The sequence below is a fragment of the Paralichthys olivaceus genome, chromosome 23, assembly GCF_024713975.1.
Source record: "Paralichthys olivaceus isolate ysfri-2021 chromosome 23, ASM2471397v2, whole genome shotgun sequence".
Lineage (NCBI taxonomy): Eukaryota > Metazoa > Chordata > Actinopteri > Pleuronectiformes > Paralichthyidae > Paralichthys > Paralichthys olivaceus.
Window position 1 is genome coordinate 11,501,200 of NC_091115.1, and position 21,878 is coordinate 11,523,077.

At 41.3% G+C, this 21,878-nt stretch overlaps 1 long non-coding RNA gene across 2 annotated transcripts in view; it reads right to left on the reverse strand.

Moving 5' to 3' along the window:
• Positions 1–385: 385 nt before the first annotated feature.
• LOC109632670 (uncharacterized) overlaps positions 386–21,878 on the reverse strand; it is a 30,895-nt gene continuing 9,402 nt past the window's right edge. The window contains exons 3-4 of one of the 2 annotated variants that reach the window (XR_011240213.1): positions 10,837–11,789; positions 386–6,006 (exon numbers count right to left, since the gene is read on the reverse strand). This is a non-coding gene — a long non-coding RNA (uncharacterized lncRNA). The remainder of the gene's footprint in view (positions 6,007–10,836; positions 11,790–21,878) is intronic. The other variant, XR_002202940.2, reaches the window with a different exon arrangement.

The window sequence follows — 21,878 nt, forward strand, 5'->3', positions numbered from 1 at the left end:
CAAATCGTTCCTCTAAATATTGGCTATGTTAAATGAAAGTATTCACACTTTCTTGTTTTCTTGGATGCCTATGGTACAATCCTTGAACATTTCCCATCTGGCAACGCCGGCTTCACACATTCAGAGACGGAAGCTGCCGAGCACAGTGCCGGTGGCCTCGGAGCCGCTCGACTGGAACAGTAGTTGGGTTAAATCCATGTTCAAGGGCAATGCAATTTTTGGTTATCAGATCACACGCACTGTTATGAGATTACAGTAATCTTTCATTCCCTGCAACCCCTCAAAATTATTGGCCACGAGGTTCCGTTCCTGGTGTCAGCTCTGTTGTCAGCCAGCTCCCAGTAAGTAGGTCTGATAAAGTCTGTTGCAGATAACAACCGACGGATTCCCTGAGCTTGTTTCTCTCACGCCTCTCCGCTCCATTAGCCAGCATACTGCCTGTGTGGCCGTCGAATGACTGAATGAGATCTGAGCGTCATCTGATGGGGGGGGGGGGTCCTGACACATGTGCTCTCTTTCCCTCTCATGTCTGAGCTGCACACTGTGATATTTCCCTTTTCTCAGAAGCTCAGTTCTTCGTCACATCTCTTGTTTCGCTTGCTTGCAATAAAACGTTTACTCATTTCTTATCACATGATGCTAGACCATTCATTCCACTTGTCTTTTCCATTTCCATCTCCTGCTCTGCTTGTTTTTCTTCAGTTGGTAGATAATGGGCTGACAATGAAACAATGCTGGGGCTTACTTACAATATGGTTGTATATGTACCTTGTTTTTAAAATGTTATCATAGTATAACATAAACTATCTGAGGTCATAATGTGACCAAAGATATCAGCTGCTGCCAAAGCTATATTATTATCGTAGGTGGCTTTTAATTCCTCACATAATGAATATCTACATAATGTATGTTTGAGTTAGAATTAAATGCACAAGCTTTGAATTCACATTCAGCTGCTAATTACAGCTTTTAAAAAACGGTACACAGCAATTAGATGAAAAAAACTGCTTATACTTTGAGAGTCTCAGGGAGGACGGACATATAGAGACAATCAACCATATACAGACAAACTACCATTCACACCTAAGAGCCTTTTAGCTGCTTATCTTAGTGGAAGGAATCCGACCCATGCAGACACAGGGAGAACATGCAAACTCCAAGCAGACGGGCCCTGGTCAGCCAGCAAGTCCAGGTTCAAACCCATGAAGGTCTTGCTCTAAGGCAAAATAACTAACCACAGTTCCCCCGCCAGGACAGATATTTTGTGTTCTAAAGCTACAGATGAGGACAGACTATCTGATATGTTATGTGGCTCTGAGCTGATGCATGCTGGTTAGAAAATGTGTCTGGCTTTATCCAGCACCGCAGAATATCGTCAAGTCACATGATCATAAATCATCGTGAGCCGGCAGTAACGATACAACTCTGCTCTGATTGGCTGAGGACTTCACTCCCACGCACGACGTGTCTCACTTTTCATTCTACAAACTTCTGATCCACTATCTTCTGTTTATTTCTCTCCAAAAGCTTTAATTTTCAGCTGCAGAAACAGTTTCATTCAGGAGTTTGTTGGTGTAATATAAGAAATGTGCTGTTGTATTTTTATCCTTTAGATTTATTTTTTCAGATGTTTTTATTGAAAGTTAAATTATAGCATACAAACAGGAGCTTGTCAAGGATGTAAACATAAGTATACAATTAAACATTTTCATTGAGATGTGAAAAAGTCAGATTAGCCGTCGTCGTCACTTCACTGACACACCGCAAGAAATAAAAACAACAAATTAAATGATTAATGTGCTGATGGTTACTGCAGTCTGACTAGAAAATGAGAGAAAAAAGCAAAATGTAGATGTTAGTTGTTAGAGACTGGAAGATAACAGAGGTTGTGAAATTTACAGGGAACTGGAGGCGAGTAACTTTCTCTGAGTGAGGCAAGTGAATTATAACACTGCACTGGACTATTTGCAAGCTCAGCACACTGCATCTCCAGGATTTGGTCTCACGTAGTTCACAGAAAAGGTCACACTGTATTTTTCTTCTACCTGTTATCTGGTGGTGCAGTTACGTCCTCAGAGGAATTCATGTTATCACACAAGTCTGCCGTCCAGAATGATCACACAGAAGTTACCATTCAATTTAATCGATCTATGGTGGTAGTGGGGACAGCTGAACTGCAGCTGAAACATGAGGTTTGACTGTCTGCGTGGTCGGTAAAAACTTTTAACTATCACTTTATGAGTACATGAGTGAGCAGGTGGCAAACAGCACTGCACAGAGCTATCAAATGCAGCAACAAAGCTAAGAAACAAGTTTGAGATCTCATATGTTTCTATGAGAAGTGTTAAAAATGTCTTTTGGTTCATTATGAAACTGTGGCAGGACAATGGATGATGGGCCGCCACAGTCGAGAAAATAATAGGAAACACTGGATCACATGTTTGCTAGAGACAAACAAGTAACATAACAACTGAGCAGAATGTCAACGGACAATTACCAATAAACAAACGTCTGTCAAGTTGCAATTTTCAAGGTCAATAAACCTTCGAGGTCGTTGTTTGGAGTTATCTTAATGAGAATAACAGGCAGCGACGGCTCACAGGACAAACAGACTGGAACAGCCGCAGTCCAGCTTAGACCAATTAGTCGCCACCTCCGTCCCCGTCGCTCTTTGAGGTGTTTCACACTTGTCTCCTGCTTGAGACAAAAGGTATTCAAAAAGCCACCTCTCCTGTCTAAACTTCTTTCTGGTGCCACTCTGTGTATCCCAAACTTTTAATTATATTTGACGAGCTGCCATAAAAATCCAATTTCCCCCTCAGTGTCTGCAGGCCCTTTTATTATTGCTCCGTTGCAGGAGACCTTGCATTCCGACTACAAACACTCACCTCACAGAGCTGCATGCACTCCCTCAACATCTCTTCATCTTTGTGTCTTTCTCACCGCTCTGCTTTCTTCCCCAGACGTTATTTTTGTCTCTCTCTCTCTCCCTCTCTTTCCTGGCTCAGAAGCAAATATAGTTCAGTACATTTTTAATGTTGTTTGTAATTGCTTTGCACTCTCAACATGTCGAGCGCAAATCATTTTTTCCAGAGCGTTTGCTTATGTTTGGTGTGCAGCCATCTCGATGAGCAAGTGTTGCACTTAACACGTTTTTGATCCGCGCTGACTGTAAGCATCTCGTCACTCAAGCGGAGGAGCCTTTAATGTAAGATGTTGGATTGCAGCTGCAGCGTACTATATTCACAGGGACGGGATATGTTCTGTTTGTGGATCCTATTTGTTTTGGGTATTTCACAGTGACTGTATAATGCAGTTTTGTGCGTTAGGCTGGTTACCCATGAAGAAAGACACCTCAGGTATAAAAAAAATTTCTTTTTCACTCAGCCTTGTTTCGAAGCATTTCATGACTGATGGTAAAGCTAATTTATTCTCACGTACAGTTTCCATATCCGCTATCGACTTCTCCTCCTTCTGCCAACAAGTCGCCCCCACAGCTTGTCATTGTCAGAATTACTTTGCATATTATCTCAATATAACTTTGCTACGGGGAAATTTGAAAAAATGCTAAATATTGGCAAGCATCTGTAAGAGCTTGTTATCCTGATGTCAGCCAACAACTCCAAATGATGTGGCTCAGTCTGATGCAAACACTGAAATCCATTGAATTTGCTGAGTTGTGCAGGTTGATATTTTAGATCCAAATGTATTCCTTTGGATTGAAAAAGCAGATGTACCAAAGTAGCATCCAGCGTATGTAAGTCAACAGATCAACAGGAAAAACAGCTTTTCAGGCTCCATCCATGAGTAACAAAGGGTTGACACTCTACATTGAATAGATATCAATGTGTAAATGTCATGAACGGTGTCTCCAAGAAAATCTAAGTAAATAGTTCAGCACATAAACCTGCATAAAACTACAAATTCTCAAATTTACCCCCCAGTTGATATTTATGCCTCTGCACTGGATGGAGACATTATTTTTTTTTCAGGTTGTTCATCACTCCACCTTGAGGGAGTTTCTTCAAATTTGTTGCAGATGTTCAGCTGGACTCTAACATGAACTGATTGAATTTAGGTGATTAATGATGAAAGGTTGCTGTGACCTTATAAAACATGTTTTTTGGTTTTGTGAATGTTAGATCTCAACACCATTGTGAGATTTGTTCAATTTTGGCACAAACTTTCATTTGGACTTTTGAATTCGTGGGTTAAGGTCAACGTTCAAAGTCCTGGTCTTGTGAATGTGATTTATCGAGAACACCCAGAAGTCACTGTGACCTCACAAAACCCCTTTTTGCCTCATGAAGGAATTTCTCCAGAATGACTCACGAGAATCTTTTCAAATTGATTTCGATTTGGGTGGTTAAAGATCAAAACATGTTTTTGTCCTCTTCGACATGATGTCTCAAGTCTCCTTGAGGGAATTTCTTCAAATTTTGAGCAGTTGTCACTTGGACTCAAAGATGAAGTGATTCAGTGGTCAAAGGTTAAAGGTCACAGTAAACTCATATAGGCATAAAACCGCAGGGTAGTTCTACTTTTGTATAATTTATTTTACATCGTGAACTATAAATATACAACAAGTTAATAAGTGAGTGACAATAGTGGGATTTTGAATAGAACCTGGTTCCCTGTTTCTTTGCATTTAGCTAACAATCTCTTCTCATCTTACCACATTAGCATATTTTCCCAAAAGCATTCACTTTCAAAGTAAAAAGAACAAAGTAAAGGAGAGAGTAAGAGACCACTGTGTGAAAGTAACATCCCAACAAAACAAATCACTGTGTCACTCCTACCTACCAACCTGCCCAGACCGGGCGCCTCAGCAAAACACAGCTCCTCCCACCCGTCAAAACTCCAAGCTGCTCAGTAAGCCCTCAAGATTTCAGACAGGAGCAGGGCTTTCACTGCTTTGTAGTGGGCAAACTCTGCCTTTCCTCTGAATTCTGCAAGAGCTTTGAAAACATAACATACCCAGCCCCAAACAGATGAGATCCAGAAAGAGGAGGAATAAGACAACTGGAGCAAATCACTGGAGAGGAACAGAAAGAACGGGGGAGAAAAGATGGGGGGAACTAATCTGAAATTAACTCTGTGTGTGTGTGTGTGTGTGTGTGTGTCATCTCAAACAACCGACAGCTGTCATGTCACCCCAACACCACCACCCACACACACACAACCTTTTTAAATGTGAGGATCCTGGTCGACTGAATGTTCTTACAAATGTCCTCACTCAACATTTGCAACTCTAATTGGTCCTCACAAAGACAGACATACATGAACACACACACCTCGCCTGTGCACTGTCTGAATAATGTAAAAGTTTTCCAATTAAATATTGAAAAAACAACACACGCGGGGTGAGGGGAATCATGAAGTGGAAGGAAAAAGGAAGATAAAGAATAATAAAGGAGACCAGAAACCATTTGCAAAGCTGTCATCATTAAAAAAAACAGGTTGCAGTTATGGTCAGTTGACTGTACTATGAGGAGGGGGTGCAGAAGAAGTTTGGGTACAGTTAGTGCAGGTTCCTGTGTTTTATAGCTAAACCAAGAAGTCCTGGTCCACAGTAAAGTAAGAGACAAGGAGGGATTTAAAGGTCCAAACTGGAGCGCTGCGTGTGATACCAGTCAATTTATTCTGTGGGCCATAGGCTGCACTGGTCGCTGATGCAGCATCTCGCTCTCTCTCATCAGGAGACATGTCCACAGCGGCCAGGTGCACACCGCTGCACTCTGGCCCTGCTTCCTCTCTGCTGACCAGAGCCCAGTCACTCACACCCTCCTCTCCCATGGTGGACTGTCCCCTGTGGCCCTTGGTCCCGTTCTGCCGACCTTTCTCCAACTCGGTGTGCAGCCTTCCTACCTTTGTGTCTCGTCCTGGTCTCGTCCACGTCTTTCCCCTTTCTCACGTGTCCTCGTCTCCAGCCTCTCCCAGTGCCTTGTGCTCTCCGTCTTGTTTTCTGTTTGCTCCATCGATGCCCAGTGGTGGACAGGTAGATGGCTTCAAATGATCACACCATGAGGGGATGTCTCGACAGGAAGTAAACAATGAAGCATAAAACTGTCTATTTCAAACTAAAAGCATGCTATAAAATCCCTGCAACCATATCAACACAGTATATAAAAGAAAAAAGATATGGACACAATTTTTAAAAAAAATAAAACTTCTGCCATGCGACAATCTCAGTGACTTTGCTACCAAACACAAACTGAGGATGGATCATTTGGTGTCAAATCATCACACTACACTCTAGATGACAAAGGATTCCATATTAATTTCATAGAGGTTTATGAGAGGCAGCAAGTAATTTTGTTCTCAAAGTTCCTGGGTCTCCATCTGCACAAATTCAAGTGATTTTCAAGAAGAAAATCTTGTGCCGACACAGGAATAGGCAGGATGTAGTTTGGCCTCAAAGGACACACTCCTGCACCTAGAAGTGTTCACACTAGATAAAAAATAGATTGCCGTTTCTCCTGCACATTCCAGCTCCCTCCTTATCGCAAGTTCACGAGCCCAGGTCATGTCCCTTCCACTGCATTACACATGCACACGTCTTCAACATAACACTGGAACGCACAGCCCAGAGGGAGTGTGGACGCTGGGAGCAATCTTATTATAGCACTCATTTTCTTGTAAAACATGGCTCACAGGTTGGCTAAAGAAGTTTTACAGGCGTACAGGTGTATTTTGAAAATGCGATGTGTCTGAAAAGCTTTGTTTTGTCACAATGTGTTCTACAGTTGTGTGTGTGTGTGTCTGTCAATCACCTTGGGGAGCTATGGCAGCTTTTGACCCACTCTACCATTGCGGCTCATATACTAACAGGGAGATGATAACAGTGACGCACAAAGCCCATCTTCTGTGTGTTAGTGCGGCTCCCTGCATGAGCGGCAGAGTGACGAAGACGGAGGAAGAAGAGAAACAGGGTCACGAGGCCCCAAGAATATCCACTTAAGTTTGCTGAAAATTGTTTAAAGCGCTCAAAGAAGCCACCTCATGCATCCGTCACCGTTCTGTTTTTCCAGCGCTGGCTGTGACTCAGACTCGTACTGCCTTTGTTTTTTTATTTCACCCTCAGCTGAGCAGAATTCCAGACTTCAGAGGCAGTCGCTTGATGATTGCTGACATTGAGAGAGCCCTGCTCAGTGACCCCTGTGACCCAGAGCCTTAAATCTCTGAACAAGAAAAAGAGAGAAGTAAAAAAAAAGAAAAGGAGAGGCAGTTTATGATATCGCACTTCAGTGAGCACCAGAGAAGAAAAAAATAAGTATCAATTTTACGACGGGCTCTAAATCAGGATGGGTTTGCAGAGACGACTTTATTGTTCAATCTGGCCGCCTGTTCTGGAGGTGTTAGCGAGGTTAGACAAGCGAGCGATGAGCGCGCCCACCTCGCCATAACAATAATCATCGAGCTAAGCCTGCAGCTCACGACCTGTAAATTGATTAAGGAGGGGATGATGACAGAAAAGATTCTCTGCGAACTTCTCCGAGGCGCTGTGCGGGGAATTTGCAGGCCTTCATTAGATGGACTGTCTGTCCAGACATGCTGAATCTAGAGAGGAGATGATGAGAGGGTGTGAGGGGGTAATGGGAAAACTCCAAACTCATTGGCGATGTTTATACGAGCTGTCTACCGCGAAGAGAAGGCCATGGCCCGCTTTGTCCTGAGATGAATAAAAAAATCATCTAGTCTGTCTGTTTCATTACGGGAAATCATTTCTCCCAAATCAGAGCAGATAAATCACTTAGAGAAAAAATGTGGGAAGGTGCATGTGTGTATGAGTGTGTTGAAAAGCGATTTGTGGATGTCTAATAAGGCGTGTGTGTGTGGCCTTTGTGTGTCTGCCTGTGTTTTGTGTGTACAACACCCCCATGTTTGTGCATGTGTCTGTTTGTGTGACTGTCAGCCCGAGAGTCAACAGAAGCTCTGAAGGAGCGGATGGTTATTTCGGTATCGCGAGGTCTCGCCCGAGGAAGCATGATTAAGACGCTGAATCAGACTCCCCGGTCAAACATCGCAGCAGAATCATGCAACTTTAACTTCCTCCGACCCGTTGACACAAACAAGTTAGACATGACTCCATCCAACATTAATCAGCCCCTCCAGGAAACTCCGGGATGCAGAGGAGTGGGTTATTTTATGCGAGATAAACAGTTTCCATGCAAATATTGCAAGGTCCTGCAATTTCTTTACAGCACAAGTCATCATTTCAAGAACGACGAAGGCAGTAATGTTTTTAGGAATCATTCATTAATAAAAGTTACCCAATTTTAGAATGCCAAGTTAATTTGGCCTAACATTATTTAATCCACTCGTCACAATCCAAGTATGAATACAACACAATAATACATACTAGTGCAGGGCAGTTTTTTTACATTACTGCACATATTTATCAGCATATTATGGTTAGCAATTACAGGCTATTCTTCCAATACAAAAACTGGATAAGATTTATGATATATTTGAACTCAAACTGCTCAAATTTGACCCAACCACAATGGGAAGGTTAATGTTAATGTTAAAATATTGACACTGAACTGAGGAATATAAGACGAGGTGAACACAGCGTAGACTCGCTCTGTGGTGGAAATGGAATGAAAGGTCACAAGGATTTGCAAAAGGTCAGAATTTAAAATTAATAGGCCAGAATCAAATGAATATTTTTAGAAATACACTTATCCACTTTCTTGGTGTGAGTTAGGAAATCAATACTGATTTAATCTGTGTTCTAAATATAAAGTTGATGTCATGACAGGGATAACTCAACAGCCTGGGATTGTCCACCAGCAGCATCTCAACTGCCTCTCACCCACACATCATTTTGTGAGCCTGATATACTGTATGCAGCTTATATATAAAACGGTTTTGCACAAGTGATTTTCAATCCAAAGCAAAGTGTTTTGAGTTTGGATCTGATAAGAACCTGGACAAATGAGAAATCTGTTGTGTGATAATGAATATAAAGTCTTGATTTTGACGAGCTATTATGCAGATTTCATTCTTTAGACAGAGCCAAGTTCGATGTCTCCCAATATTTATGAAAGAGTTAATAAATAAAATATTTATGATAGACACATCACCCCTTTTCTCAGGGGAAAATACCAGAACCAGTGATAACAGTGAGATCGTGTAGAACAGGATTATAAAGCAGAGACAAAAATGAACCATGAATCAACATCCAGAGAAGGTGGTTGCCTTGGTGACTAAATAGAGATAAATGAATGTACAATTAGAAACTCTCCTGTCATTTCACTTACTCCAATTATTCACTCATTTGTTACCTCCACCAACTAGGCTATGGTTTCATCTGCATTTGTTTAATAGCAGGATTTCAGCACATTGGTGGACGGACTTCACATGCATCAGAGATGAACCCATTCAATTTAGATGTGGATCTGGATCAGGGGGTAGAACTAGAAATGTTTTTCAGTTTCTTGTGGAAAAGGGTGTTTTGTGACATTTTTACCAATTTCCCAGAGAATATTTTGTGGCTCTAGGAGGAAAAAAACTGGCATTTTCATTTAGGGAATTGATATCTATGAGTGTGCACAATGTGGTTCAGCTTAAATGAATCTAAGGGAACTGTTGGGCTATGGAGAAGTTGTTGGCTATTCTAGATTTATACATTCTCTTGTTTTTGTTCATCCCAGTCACCTATTCAACTGACACTTTTCCACACTTTTCCACACTTTTCCACACACACACACACACACACACACACACACACACACACACACACACACACACACACACACACACACACACACACACACACACACACACACACACCGACCACACACACCGACCACACACACCGACCACACACACACACACACACAAGCCAATCAGTCAATTGCATCACTAACCTGAGCTGCACTTGGATCATAATGCCTCCTGCTGACTGACACCAACATCTGAATGAACACTTCTGCCCTCATCCTTTTATTCCTTAAAGCTACACTTGTGAGCAAAGACTTTAAGATCGCTAAGTACTCACACTCTAATGCATCAACAGCTATTTCCCTCTTTCATTAAGCACCCTTAAACCTTCCTCTTATTGAGCTCATATGAAGTACTCACTACACACGGCCATTCAAAGCTGTATTAACTGGGGCCATAGATGAAGTCTCAAAACAACATTTGTGAAATTTTTTTTAAACTGTCTCTACAGGCTGATCTCACCTCAGGCATTGAACTGAGGATTCCTAATTTTATCTTTTACCTACAGATGCGTTCACTTTGATTCCCTGTTATCCCTGCACCAAAGGGCACTACTTTTTTCTCTCAAGAAACAGAAACAACAGGCTTGGCTCCATTTTTTGTAATAACCCTGGGGATGTTGTGGTGCGCTCTAACAGTTGATTTCTAGTGACACTGAGCCACGGGAGCAGAGAAACGAGGCGGGTGGCTGAATAGGAGCGTGTTACTATTTTTCATATGGAATAGTTCACTCCCAAATTCAAGTCAATCTACCGCACCTGCATCAGTGAAATTTCAGTGGAGACATAAGACGTTATTGTGTCCCTGTGGTCTCACATCAGCCTCCTGATTTTGGTTTTGCTCACAGATATGTGAGCTCACAGCCCACACATGTTAACATTCATTGCCAAATAACGCCCAAATCACAAATCCCTAAGCAGCTTGTGCAACATAATACAATTGAGTCAGGCCCAGAGTGCACAAATTAGACTTATTACACTGTACAAGCTGGTTTGAAAAATGAAAAAATTTGACATTTAATTCTCAAAAAAAAAAAAAAATACTGTTGCCCTGACAACTTCATTAGCTTAGGAAATAGCTGACATGAAAATAAAGGGAATAACTCACTTTTTGGTGATCTTCCTGAGGATTCAACACATGACCACATACTGTGTAATACGCAGTGGAAGGAACATGGAGATCATTTACTTGCATAATGTTGCCCAAGCTAAAAATAGAGAAAATGTAGGATCCTTCCGACATCAGGGAACAAGAGCAGGACTCAACAGACCATCTGACAAAGACGACACAGATTAAACACACAAAGGTGTCAGTGATAATTGGGTACAGGTGAAACACATGAGTTCAGGAGAGATAATCAGTGTGTCTCAATCCAGGGGTCGCATCCTTCAGAGGCTGCATTTGAACACTGATTGCGTCACAGCGGCACAACTAGGCTGTTTTAAAGCTCATGCAAATGCGTCCTTCAATTCCCAAGCAATGACGGATCCAATATAATAATAATATGTTTATTTATTTATAAAGAACTTCTAAAAAACTAAGTTACAATGAGCTTCACAAAAAATACACAAGTAAAAATAGATTTGAAAAAACACAAAAAGCCCCACATCAAAACAAATCTTAAATGAATAGATAAAAGCAAGAAAACATTAAGATGTAGTACCACTAGAGTACTACTCAAAACAATAATACAAACCAGAATTATGTAAAATCAGGGAACTGCTGTAAAATAAAATTATGTTTTAGGATTTAAATTAAAGTTCCAGAGCCTCTGAGCTCTTATTTCATAAGCTCCGTCCCCGTAGTCTTTAGCCGAGAATCTGGAACAGTTAAAAGGCTCATGCCAAAGGATCTCAAAGTGCGAGCAGGGTTGTATGAGGATAAAAGATTTACTGAGGACTCAGACCATTAAGAACCTTTAGTAAGCTATAAAAAGAACCTAAAATGGAATCTAAAATGTACATATGTGCTCTATAAATAAACTGACTTCCCGATCTCAAATCTGTTCTCCAATTAAGCTGCACCAGTTCTTGTCATGTATTGCTGCTTCGTTTCTTCCTCTGCAAGAAAAAAAAAAACACAAGGACATCGAGAATATTGTGAAAAACACACACACAGTACAGAAACAGGCCTGAGCACAGCTGACCCTGCACATGCCCCTTTTCTCCGCCTTTCACACCACACCGGCCAATGAAAGTGGAGGAAAACAAAAAGCAATGCAGAGCAGCCAGGCATCTCCTCCACTTAAGGACTGTATTAACCTTTCCCCAGATGTCAGCATATAATAGGTGGAACCGCGTGCTGCACACAGGCATTTGTCTTGGGTAAGGTGCAGGGGTCTTCGTGCTAAATGCCACCAGTAATGAAGCAGCTCCCTGTGTGTGGCCGTGCTTCCTCTAATCTAATTTTATATCCCTCTGGAGTATATGTATGAAAATATGTGTGCATGTGTTCAGGAGGAAGTGGTAAGACAACTGTGTGGGATTCTGTTTTTCCTTAAGGAGTTTGGATGCATAGTGAATATTAATGTGGGTCATCAGTGTGTGAGCTGGTTCATCACCACTTTGTACTGTATACTGTAATCCCCTTTGTTAACATGTTACTTTCTGAACTTCTGTGCTATTACTAATTTCTCATTCTTGAATTTTATTTTATTTTTACCTACTGATTCGCTAACCACCAACAGGCCAAAGCAAAACATACAGCGCACAAAGCCCCCCCCCCCAGAGGAGCTTAACATTATGAAGCACTGTTTTTATTGTTCTTTAAAATCTAAATCTATCAACATTTATCTATGTGAACTTTATCTTTCTATCAAATTCTATACGGACCAGGAGCTATTATTACATTTTTAAACAGCGTTTCAATTTTAACCTGCGCAGCTTTTTTCATTTTTTCTACAAGGTAGAGTTTACTTTCTCTTCTTTAATCTCACTAAAGAAGAGAAAGTGAGGTGGTGAAGCAGGGAACAAAGAGTGAAGGAGTGTTGAAGCTGATTAGTTGAAAGCTAATATTTGTTGCGATATATGTGAAATGTAGTTAAGAAGAAACTCAAACTGCAGCTTTTTATTTCTTTTTTCTAAAATTAAGCTTTATATTAAGATGACTTTCTCCTTTTTTTCCCCTTTTGCTGGAAACGAGAAAAGTATTTCAGTTTTTGACTTCATACAGACATTTATACTTAAAGTACTAGGCTACTTCAAAATACATGGCACTGAAGCGTAACGGATGTTCGACCGAGTCAAGAATGTGTTGTCTGCCAGTTTGCTTCAGCTGGTCCGGTGGACAGTTGATAGGCAAAGGGGAAAGACCATCGAATTTAAAAAATATGTAGTATTATAGTTACAGAGTTTCTCAGTGCAACAGTGAAAAGAGCACACACATCAATCATTAGAAAAGATGTTATTGTATGAAGACATTCACTTCGGATATAATAAAAGCAATCGAGTATGAATTTTCTTTGCAGCGTTCTCAGATCCAGCGTTTAGCAGCCATTAGACAAACTGCCATCACCACTCAGCCGTGGTAGCGGCCACTTGGGATGAACATACACTGAATGCATTTTTTATAAGCTGAGCTGTGTCAAGCATGCAGAACACCCTGGGAGGTTGGAGGGTTTGAGCACAAAATCAAAGGCGTATGATTCTGGGGTAATTTCTTGATGGCAATCACAGTTGTGTTTACACGGTTTGATATAAAAGAGAGAAAGGATTTAACACACATGAGAGATTTAACACGCAAGAGCCGCCCACTTTTATCTCCGAAGCAATACATTGCATCATTCTGACGCGTGTTACATGTGATATGTGACATGTGGATGAATGTTGCCTCACATTTTCGTGACGAGCGTATCCCAGGGACCCGCAGCACAACAGTAAGAATATATCTGGGGAGGGTCTCTCCTCTCGCTGTCCTCCCTGGTTGCTAAGCTCCACTGACCAGCCGGAGCAGAGGAGAGGACCCTGTGGGCCTGAACACCACACTGCACCAACACAATGCTGCATCACACAAGCAGGACCTGCCCCAGAGCTACTGCAAGTATTCCATTACAGTAAAGTTTCATAACATCTCATGAAGGGTCAAAACAACTAAAGTGACCAGAAATTACGTAGCACAACTTAAAAAATTATCAATGACCGTCCTTTGATTTGCATCACAGAGACGGAGTATTGTCCGTGGATTGAAGGCACAGCCTTATATTTATTTTTAAATATTATTATTATTACATTCCTTGTCGCTATTGTCTATTTTTGTACTTCTGTGATTTTCTTTGTACCTCTGACCAAATTAATTAAAATGTTTAAGTAATTAATAATGTGCGGTTAATTCTAAAGGCTGGGTGAGAATGTAAAGTTGTAAAAAATTAAAATCCAGCAACAATAAAAAAACGCACATTTAAAATGACCTGAAAAATGCAATAGAGGAACCATTTGGAACAACATTTGCTTAATGAAAAAAAATAAACAGATCTAAAAAGCACAGCCATGGTATGCTAACTACTTTATTCACCCTCTGGGAAATACCTCAGATATCCATTAGCTCACACAAAAGACAAAGATCCGATTGATCAAATAAATAAATAAATAGAAGAGGCACAATGATAACAGTGTGAGACTCAGCAATGCCCGGAGCAAAATGCAAATGCTACCATATAGCAAAATGTTGACATTGAGTAGGTATGTGTAGCTTAGCATTCTGGCAAGCTAGCCTCATATTTGTTAATTGCTACTAAACACAATGTACATGTAAATAAAATAGCTGCTAAATCAAATAAATGAAACACAACTCTAATCATTTTAACGCAGAGGTTATTGCATCTGCCTGCACAACAATAACGAACTGAAGATGTAACAATTAAAATGTCGATGTTAACTCGACTCAATGAAAGACAATGCAATTTTCTTGAGTAACAAGATCTGTTTGTTTGTTTATCAGATAATACAAGAAGAAAAAAAGCATTGTGCAATTCTTGAAAAGGGCACAGCATGACAAGAGACAGTGAGAAGAAAGGACGTAATCATCAGTGTCTCAATACAAGACTTCATGTGATATCACTGTACAGTCAGAGAACGTACTGCACGTGGAGAAATGTGGCAGATTGGAGAGTTCACTGTCGGGGCAGCAAACACTGTCAGTTCAACAGCACAGCACAGGAAGCACGGAGAGGCCACAGACCAGCAACGCCAACCCAGGAACCGATCTCCCCTCAGACTCCTCTTTTACCTCTGGCGTCTCAGAGGGGAAAGTGTCTCAGCTCATTTGGTCAGAGTTGAACAGTTAATCTGAATCTGCCTTCAGCAACATTATTTTTTCATGTGTGGTTTACTTGACAGAAGGATAAGTCTTCCATATTTGATTGCACTCTGTTGAAATCTTTTTTCTACAAATTGCTTGACTGTCAGGCTTGTTATGATGATAAATACTAATGAAACTGATCAATGAACCAATGGATCAAATAAAAAATGGATTAAAAACATTTGATGGTGAGATTCATTTCTAAAACAAGTGTTTTTAAGTGGGGGTTTACTCATTTACTTGTCTGCAGGAAAATTTTAGGATGACTTTATGTTGCACACTTCATTTGTTTGGCATTTTGGTCATAAATACTGCACTGATAAAACTGACTGTGTCATTGCCGCCACATCGTCTCCCATGCAGCCAGAAGCCTTGACAAGCACACCTGTCTGTAGCTGGCTACAGGCCCCCATCAGAGATCCCCTCAGCTTGACGAGCCCAAGTCTTTAGGTGTGTTCGATTTGATGTGGCGCTGTGCAGAGCTGACTGATGCATGCTGGTCCTTACACAATGCATGCTGACTTCATCCAGCGCTGAAAAATGTCACCAGGTCACATGATCCAGCTGCAGCACCAACACAGAATTTGTGAAATATTCACCTGACTTGCTTGCACTAATGGTCTACTCCTATGTTTTGCTAGCATAATAAAAGATAATTTCAATGATGGTCTCGTGTTCTCCACAAGGTCGGAGGTTTGATCCCAGTCTTCCCTGTCTGCATGCAAAAGTGTCCTTGGGCAAGATGCTGAACCCTGAATGGCCTCTCATAGAAAAGAAAAAGTGCTGCCCATAGATGCACTGTATGAATGTGTGAATGTACTGTAAAGTGCCTTGAATCAAGACTAGAAAATTTACCATTTTTCTCATTGTGCTGCTTGTGGTTCACAGCAAAAATACATAATGAAAATGAGTTTAGATGTTGAATATGTCACACACATTAATATTTGCTTCCTTGACCCATTTTAAAGTCAAAGTGGTTCGCGTTTCCGTTTTATTGCTATTGCAGGACAGAAAATGCTTCATAGCGTAGAGTCCTGGCATTTAGTTGAGTACATAAGCCTATTTTTATTCAATGAAATACAGAAGTCATATCAGAAACCCACGTAGCCCTGCAGCAGACACCAAACGCCTGTGAGACGCAGCAGCTCAGCAATGCAGTCGCAACACGCTGTGCACGCTGCCAGTGCTGCCCAGGGCGAGAGCTGTTCCACTATTCAGTCAGTGCATGATCTCTGACCTTGAGCTAAACCAGCCCGGTAAAGTCCCGACACGCCCTTCAGTATATGCTGTGGGTGTGATAACAACCGGGGAGCAGAGGCCTCACCAGCTCAAACGCAGTGAAATCCTGACAGGGAAAGACATGAATCCTCGCTCCAGTCTCTCAGCAGCTTCCATCAAGGTGAGAAAGGCAACAAACTCCCTCAGCTGCATCGGTGGAGCGGCTCTGTGACCAGCAGCGCAGGACCGGTGCTGCACAGGGGCAGCTCTCAGCCGTGTGTGTGTGTAACGGCATTTTGCACACTGCTGCTGCTGGGGAAGAGAAACTGCGCTCACACAATCTAATATTCGGGAGGAAGAAGCGAAAGAAAAACAAGTTGATTCTCCTTCAACTGCAACGCTGTCCATTATCCCTGTCCTGTGGCAACGGAAGGCGAAGCCAGCTGGCTGGAAACCTCAACAATAAACAAACACAACGTTGTCTGGTTTGAACAAACAACCTGTAGTTTCCCCAGAGCCAGGCTTTTCCTCCCCAGCGATGATGAATATTCTCTGTCTCCCACAGTCATATTTTTCTGTTGGCTGTGGTGAGTTTTTTTGGCTTCGGGGCCAGTTATTGATAAAGCTGGAACAGGATTTTCTGCACTGTATAATGTGGCTATCGCTCAGCGGTGTGTGAGGAATGCTCTGAGCCACAGTGGATATAGATATCCAACCTCCCGCTTTGACACACACGCACCGACAGAGCTTCATGTGCAAACAGTGGAGCGAGAGGAGTGTGTCAGTCAGTAATCACTAATCTCACGCTGCCTCTGACCTCTGTGCCTCTGACCTGCGTACACACACACACACACACACACACACACACACACACAAACACACACACACACACACACACACACACACACAGTGTTGTCCGCATTTACACACAGCAAACACGACACACAGCAAACACGACACACACAACAATGACAGACAGCACTTCACACTGTTCTATATGAGATATTTACCCATTTAATCCCAGTGTGTGTGCTGCACTCCATTTCAACCGGCATTAATGAGCTGTGGCTAGACCCTGCTGTGTGTGTGTGTGTGTGTGTGTGTGTGTGTCTCTAAATGCATCCTGCAGTGAGGTCTTTAGTGCAAAGCATGTCGAGTCACCCAGCACAGCTCAACATAGGGGCATCTCACTGTGGTGTGTGTTTGTATAGTAAGAAGCCCACTTTTTTAGCACTCCCCCTGCGTCCATAAAAATCATATACAGAAACATACAACACAAAAACATTAACACACTCATAGTAAATGCGAGCAATGTTCCGGCTTTATTATTTCAGAAGCACTGGGTTACCCATAATGCTGAAAGAACATTGGTTTCACTGCTGGAGGTTATGTAGCAGTAAATAAATATAATTACTGCAATAAGTTGCAATTTCACTGAAAACACAAGCTTGTGCACTACAGAGCTAATGTTCATGTTTTTTTCCCCCTTTTTATTTAGTCTCTAAATATTAATGTCGCCTTCAACGGGTCTGAAACTGAAAGCTACACTTCAGGACAAAAAGTTTGATATTTCATATTCCAAAACCTGTTTTAAATGAAAGGAATGGTGGTTATGATCTTCATGGATTTTAATAGGAATCTATAATAAGTATAGCTCAACAGCCTGTGATGACCAGTTAGCCTGAATGGTGAAGAACAAGATGGGTAGTAACACAACATTTTACTTTCTTATATATGTGAACTATTATATTTTGTACTGTGGCACTGCAGTGGTTTAAGTCTGAGATCAGGTGCAGTGCAGCAAACCTGATCAATATATTGCTTTGAAAGAAGCAGCACTAAGCTTCCTACCATGGGGGTAATTGTCCTGTAGAGAAATGTGTTGTTCATCAGGTAACACTAATCCTTTATCAGGAAACGATGTGTCTGCTGGAGCAGAGACTCTCTGTGCAGCCCAGTGTATTGGCTGAAAAAAAGACAGCAGCAATAATGGCTGTGCAAAAATTCTTGAAGACAGGAAAGTTCACCTTGAATCCCAGGAGCTCTCTCAGAAGCTGAAGCTGGATAAAACCAGGTTCATGTGGGACTTAATTCAAAAGGCGAGCAAACCTAGATACACACTTCTAATATCATCCAGCTCTCAATTTTACAGTAGAGTGTTTAAATTTGGATTGTCTGGGGGAGATTGCAGGAAATTCATGGATCAACAAAGACAGATTCAACCGCAAACACAAACACTGACCAAACTTAGAGATGAAAAAACCACAACTGGAACATTTACACAACCATAACACCATATAATTCATCATTCTTAACCATTAGCCACACAGTCCAAACTCCTGGAGGAGAAGGCAGCTAGTCTGCATCTTAGCTCAGGAAGGGTTTAGACTCAGAGGCTCCTCCCACACAGAAAGTACCTGTTCAATATTGGGTTGAGACATTACGCTTCAAACCAAAATAGTTGGCCGCCATGGTGGCGCTAGAAGAAGGTCAAGAGGATCATCATCCTCCATGACCATGATATGGTAATCCATCGATTAACTTCAATTTGTGACCCAGTCCAGGGACTCGAGCTTCAGAGGCTGCATGTGAAGTCCACCTGCGTCACTTAGAGAGCTAAGACTATTTTGCAACAAGAGAAAACTGTCATATTGCACTTCTCTAGTCTTTACGACCACTCTGAGCACGTTTCAGTAAAGTCACATTTCGATCAAATATCATGTGCAGTCAGATGCCACAAAGCGTCATCAGGGGCAATTTAGAGTCAAGTGTCTCGCCCAAGGCCACTTCTGCATGCGAACTGAAAGAGTCGGGGATCAAACCACCGAACTTCTGGCAAGCTGATGCCGGCTCTACCTCCTGAGCCACAGCGGACAAAAGAGCAGACGAGAGTAGACCAAAATCAAATAAAATAGCAGTTAAGGTTTCAGGTAAAGAGCTTGGACTCAGACATTTCAGCAGCCATGAACACAAAAAGGGCAATTGACGAAACAGCACTTGTCACTGACCATGAAGCTGCAGGTGATTGTGTGTCAGCCGCCCTTGCTAAGCACAACTCCAACATGGTCTCTGCACTTCACATCTCGCATTCACAATGCAGCCGGTGTCCTCTAATGACAAACATGTGGATCTAATGTGGCACAGCAGCGGCCTTGGACCAAATAAATATTTAATAACATATAACACTTAATGGCTGACGAGCTGCTCACTGATGAGCCACAGGATCGCGCCGCATTACGAGCTGTTTGCCGAGATCTCACTTCTCTGTTCTGATCATTCAGATTCAGCTGGCTGCAGTAACGTCCTGGAGTTTTGTCATTAACATATAAAAAGATCAATATTATGTGATATGTTCATGATTAGTGAGCCTTACAAGTGAAGAAATGTGTATTTCATTAGCTTTAGATGGAGCTGGACAGTTTCCCCCTCCATCTCTGTCTGTCTCTGAGTTAAGCTAATAACCTGTCTGACAGAGTTTTATGTTTCGTACAGGCTGATCACAGTTTTCTCATCTAATTCTTAGGAAAAGCAAATAAGGAAATTTACCAAAACATCAAACGGTAATAATCAATAAGGTCAAGTGAGTAAGGTCAAATAAATTCTCATATATTGACACAAAACACAATAGCACAACATGAAACACAATAGCTATTACCCTGAAATATCTGGGGAGCTTTGCATAAACTATAACAGGACACGTTCAGTATATTCCCATTTAATGTGATTACAATTTTAAAAACATTGTACCTTACCCTCTCTAGAAATAACAATGGGAAACAGCAATAACAAATGGAAACGAGGACAGTCACAGAGCCCTTTCCTGTGTAAAGGTGAAAATATCAGAGCCCCATTGGTGATTTTTATTTCTTCTCTTTTGTTTTGGATATAAAACACACATTATTTTGTTTTTGCACAGTTTAACTGAGAGTTATCTATTGTCTTGTGAATTGTGAATTTTTATCACTTAATATTAATTTAGTTATAAGTTGAGTTGAGTGTGGTGAGCAACAGAAAGGTTATTATAAAAGGGGAATAATACTGAGGTCTGGTATCATGCTCACTACAGAGGATGAGGACATAGTATTACAACGAACTAAAAGCTGAAATACTGACAGCATTGATAAAAAACATGGACTACTTCCAGGGACAGAGGGACAAACCTGATCATGGAGCGCAAATACAGACTGAAGTAACTGAAACAGGTTCCGGCAACAGTCCGCTAATGATCCAGATTTAATCCAGATTTTCATTTGTAAATATCAGTCCCATAATCATGCCTGATTTTTTTCATCTAGAGGCATGAAATCAATGGAAGTTCTGAAAATGCTCTATCTCACAATGTTAAAGAAAGTTGAAACAAAACTTTCTGGATCCGCCCCGCATGCCCCACCCCTCCACAAAATTTCATGGAAATCAGTTGTGTAGTTTTTGTGTTATCCTACAAACTAACAAACAGACACAGATGACTCATACCAAACTAGACCAGGTTGAAGTGCATCATGTTCGAGGTGATCACTGAGGTGAGGGTCCTCATAGATTTGGTGTTTTCAATCACTCCCACTCCTTCACGGACGGCAAAAGAAATCAAGAGAATTGGGATCAGGGCCCGGAGCATCATGCAGGCGCATGTTCTAGCAACAGCGCTCTTATTCACTCACTTCATTTATCCATCCTGCTACTTTCTTCTCTTCCTCACACTGAGCCGAACCTCCCAGTGTTGCGACTGCCAGCTACTGAGCTCACGCTGAGTGGGCTTGAGTGCAGAGGCCTGTTTCTTGGCCACTCATCCCTGCTGGATGCTTGTGGATACATACTGTACATTACTCACTCAGTAAAGACGGTGCCCACTCGGACCGAAGAATTTGATGAAGCGAAACCTGAAATCTGAATTCCAAATCTAATGGAAGTGAGGTTTCTCTACAATCAATAAACTTAATGGCTTAAAATGCATCGTTTAATACTACAGCAGTAACTTAATCACCAGCTGGATGAAAATATCTCAAATACAAAATCTGACAGTTTTATGTTATCACAAATATATTTTTTACATTTGACCACAATAAAACTGAATTTGATAGATTATGTACAGAATAAAAGCTCAACTTATCTCATTGTTTGCTAATTTTATATATGGAGAATCCCTTCATACCCTGAATACAACCAAGAAGCTTTAGAGATTGACTCAAAACACATCAGCAACAAAACCACCAACCTTAAAAATATCACTTTTTACTGTTTGTATTGCAAGAAAGAGTATTATGGTGCGTACGGCTGTTAGACCAAAAGACAATGGAGGAAAGCTGTTAGTCAATTATAATTCTAACTGGAAAGGCCCAATAGAATTAAATTAAACCAGGCTGCACCAAATTGCCCCAACTCATAAATAAAAGTCCCTCATCTGATTTCTTGACATCATGATCCATTAATTCTTCCCTGGGAAATCTGAGAAAATGTGAAAGAAAGTAAAAAAATAAAATAAAACTCCTGGATCTGCCCCTGATACAGATCTGCATTCATTCAGTGGATTCTTCCCTGACCTGAACCACATCCTTCCAACCAAGCTTCATGTTCATTTAAAAAAGAGGCCATCTTAGAATTCTCTATCTAGCTCTAACAATTCATGTGATACAGTGGGT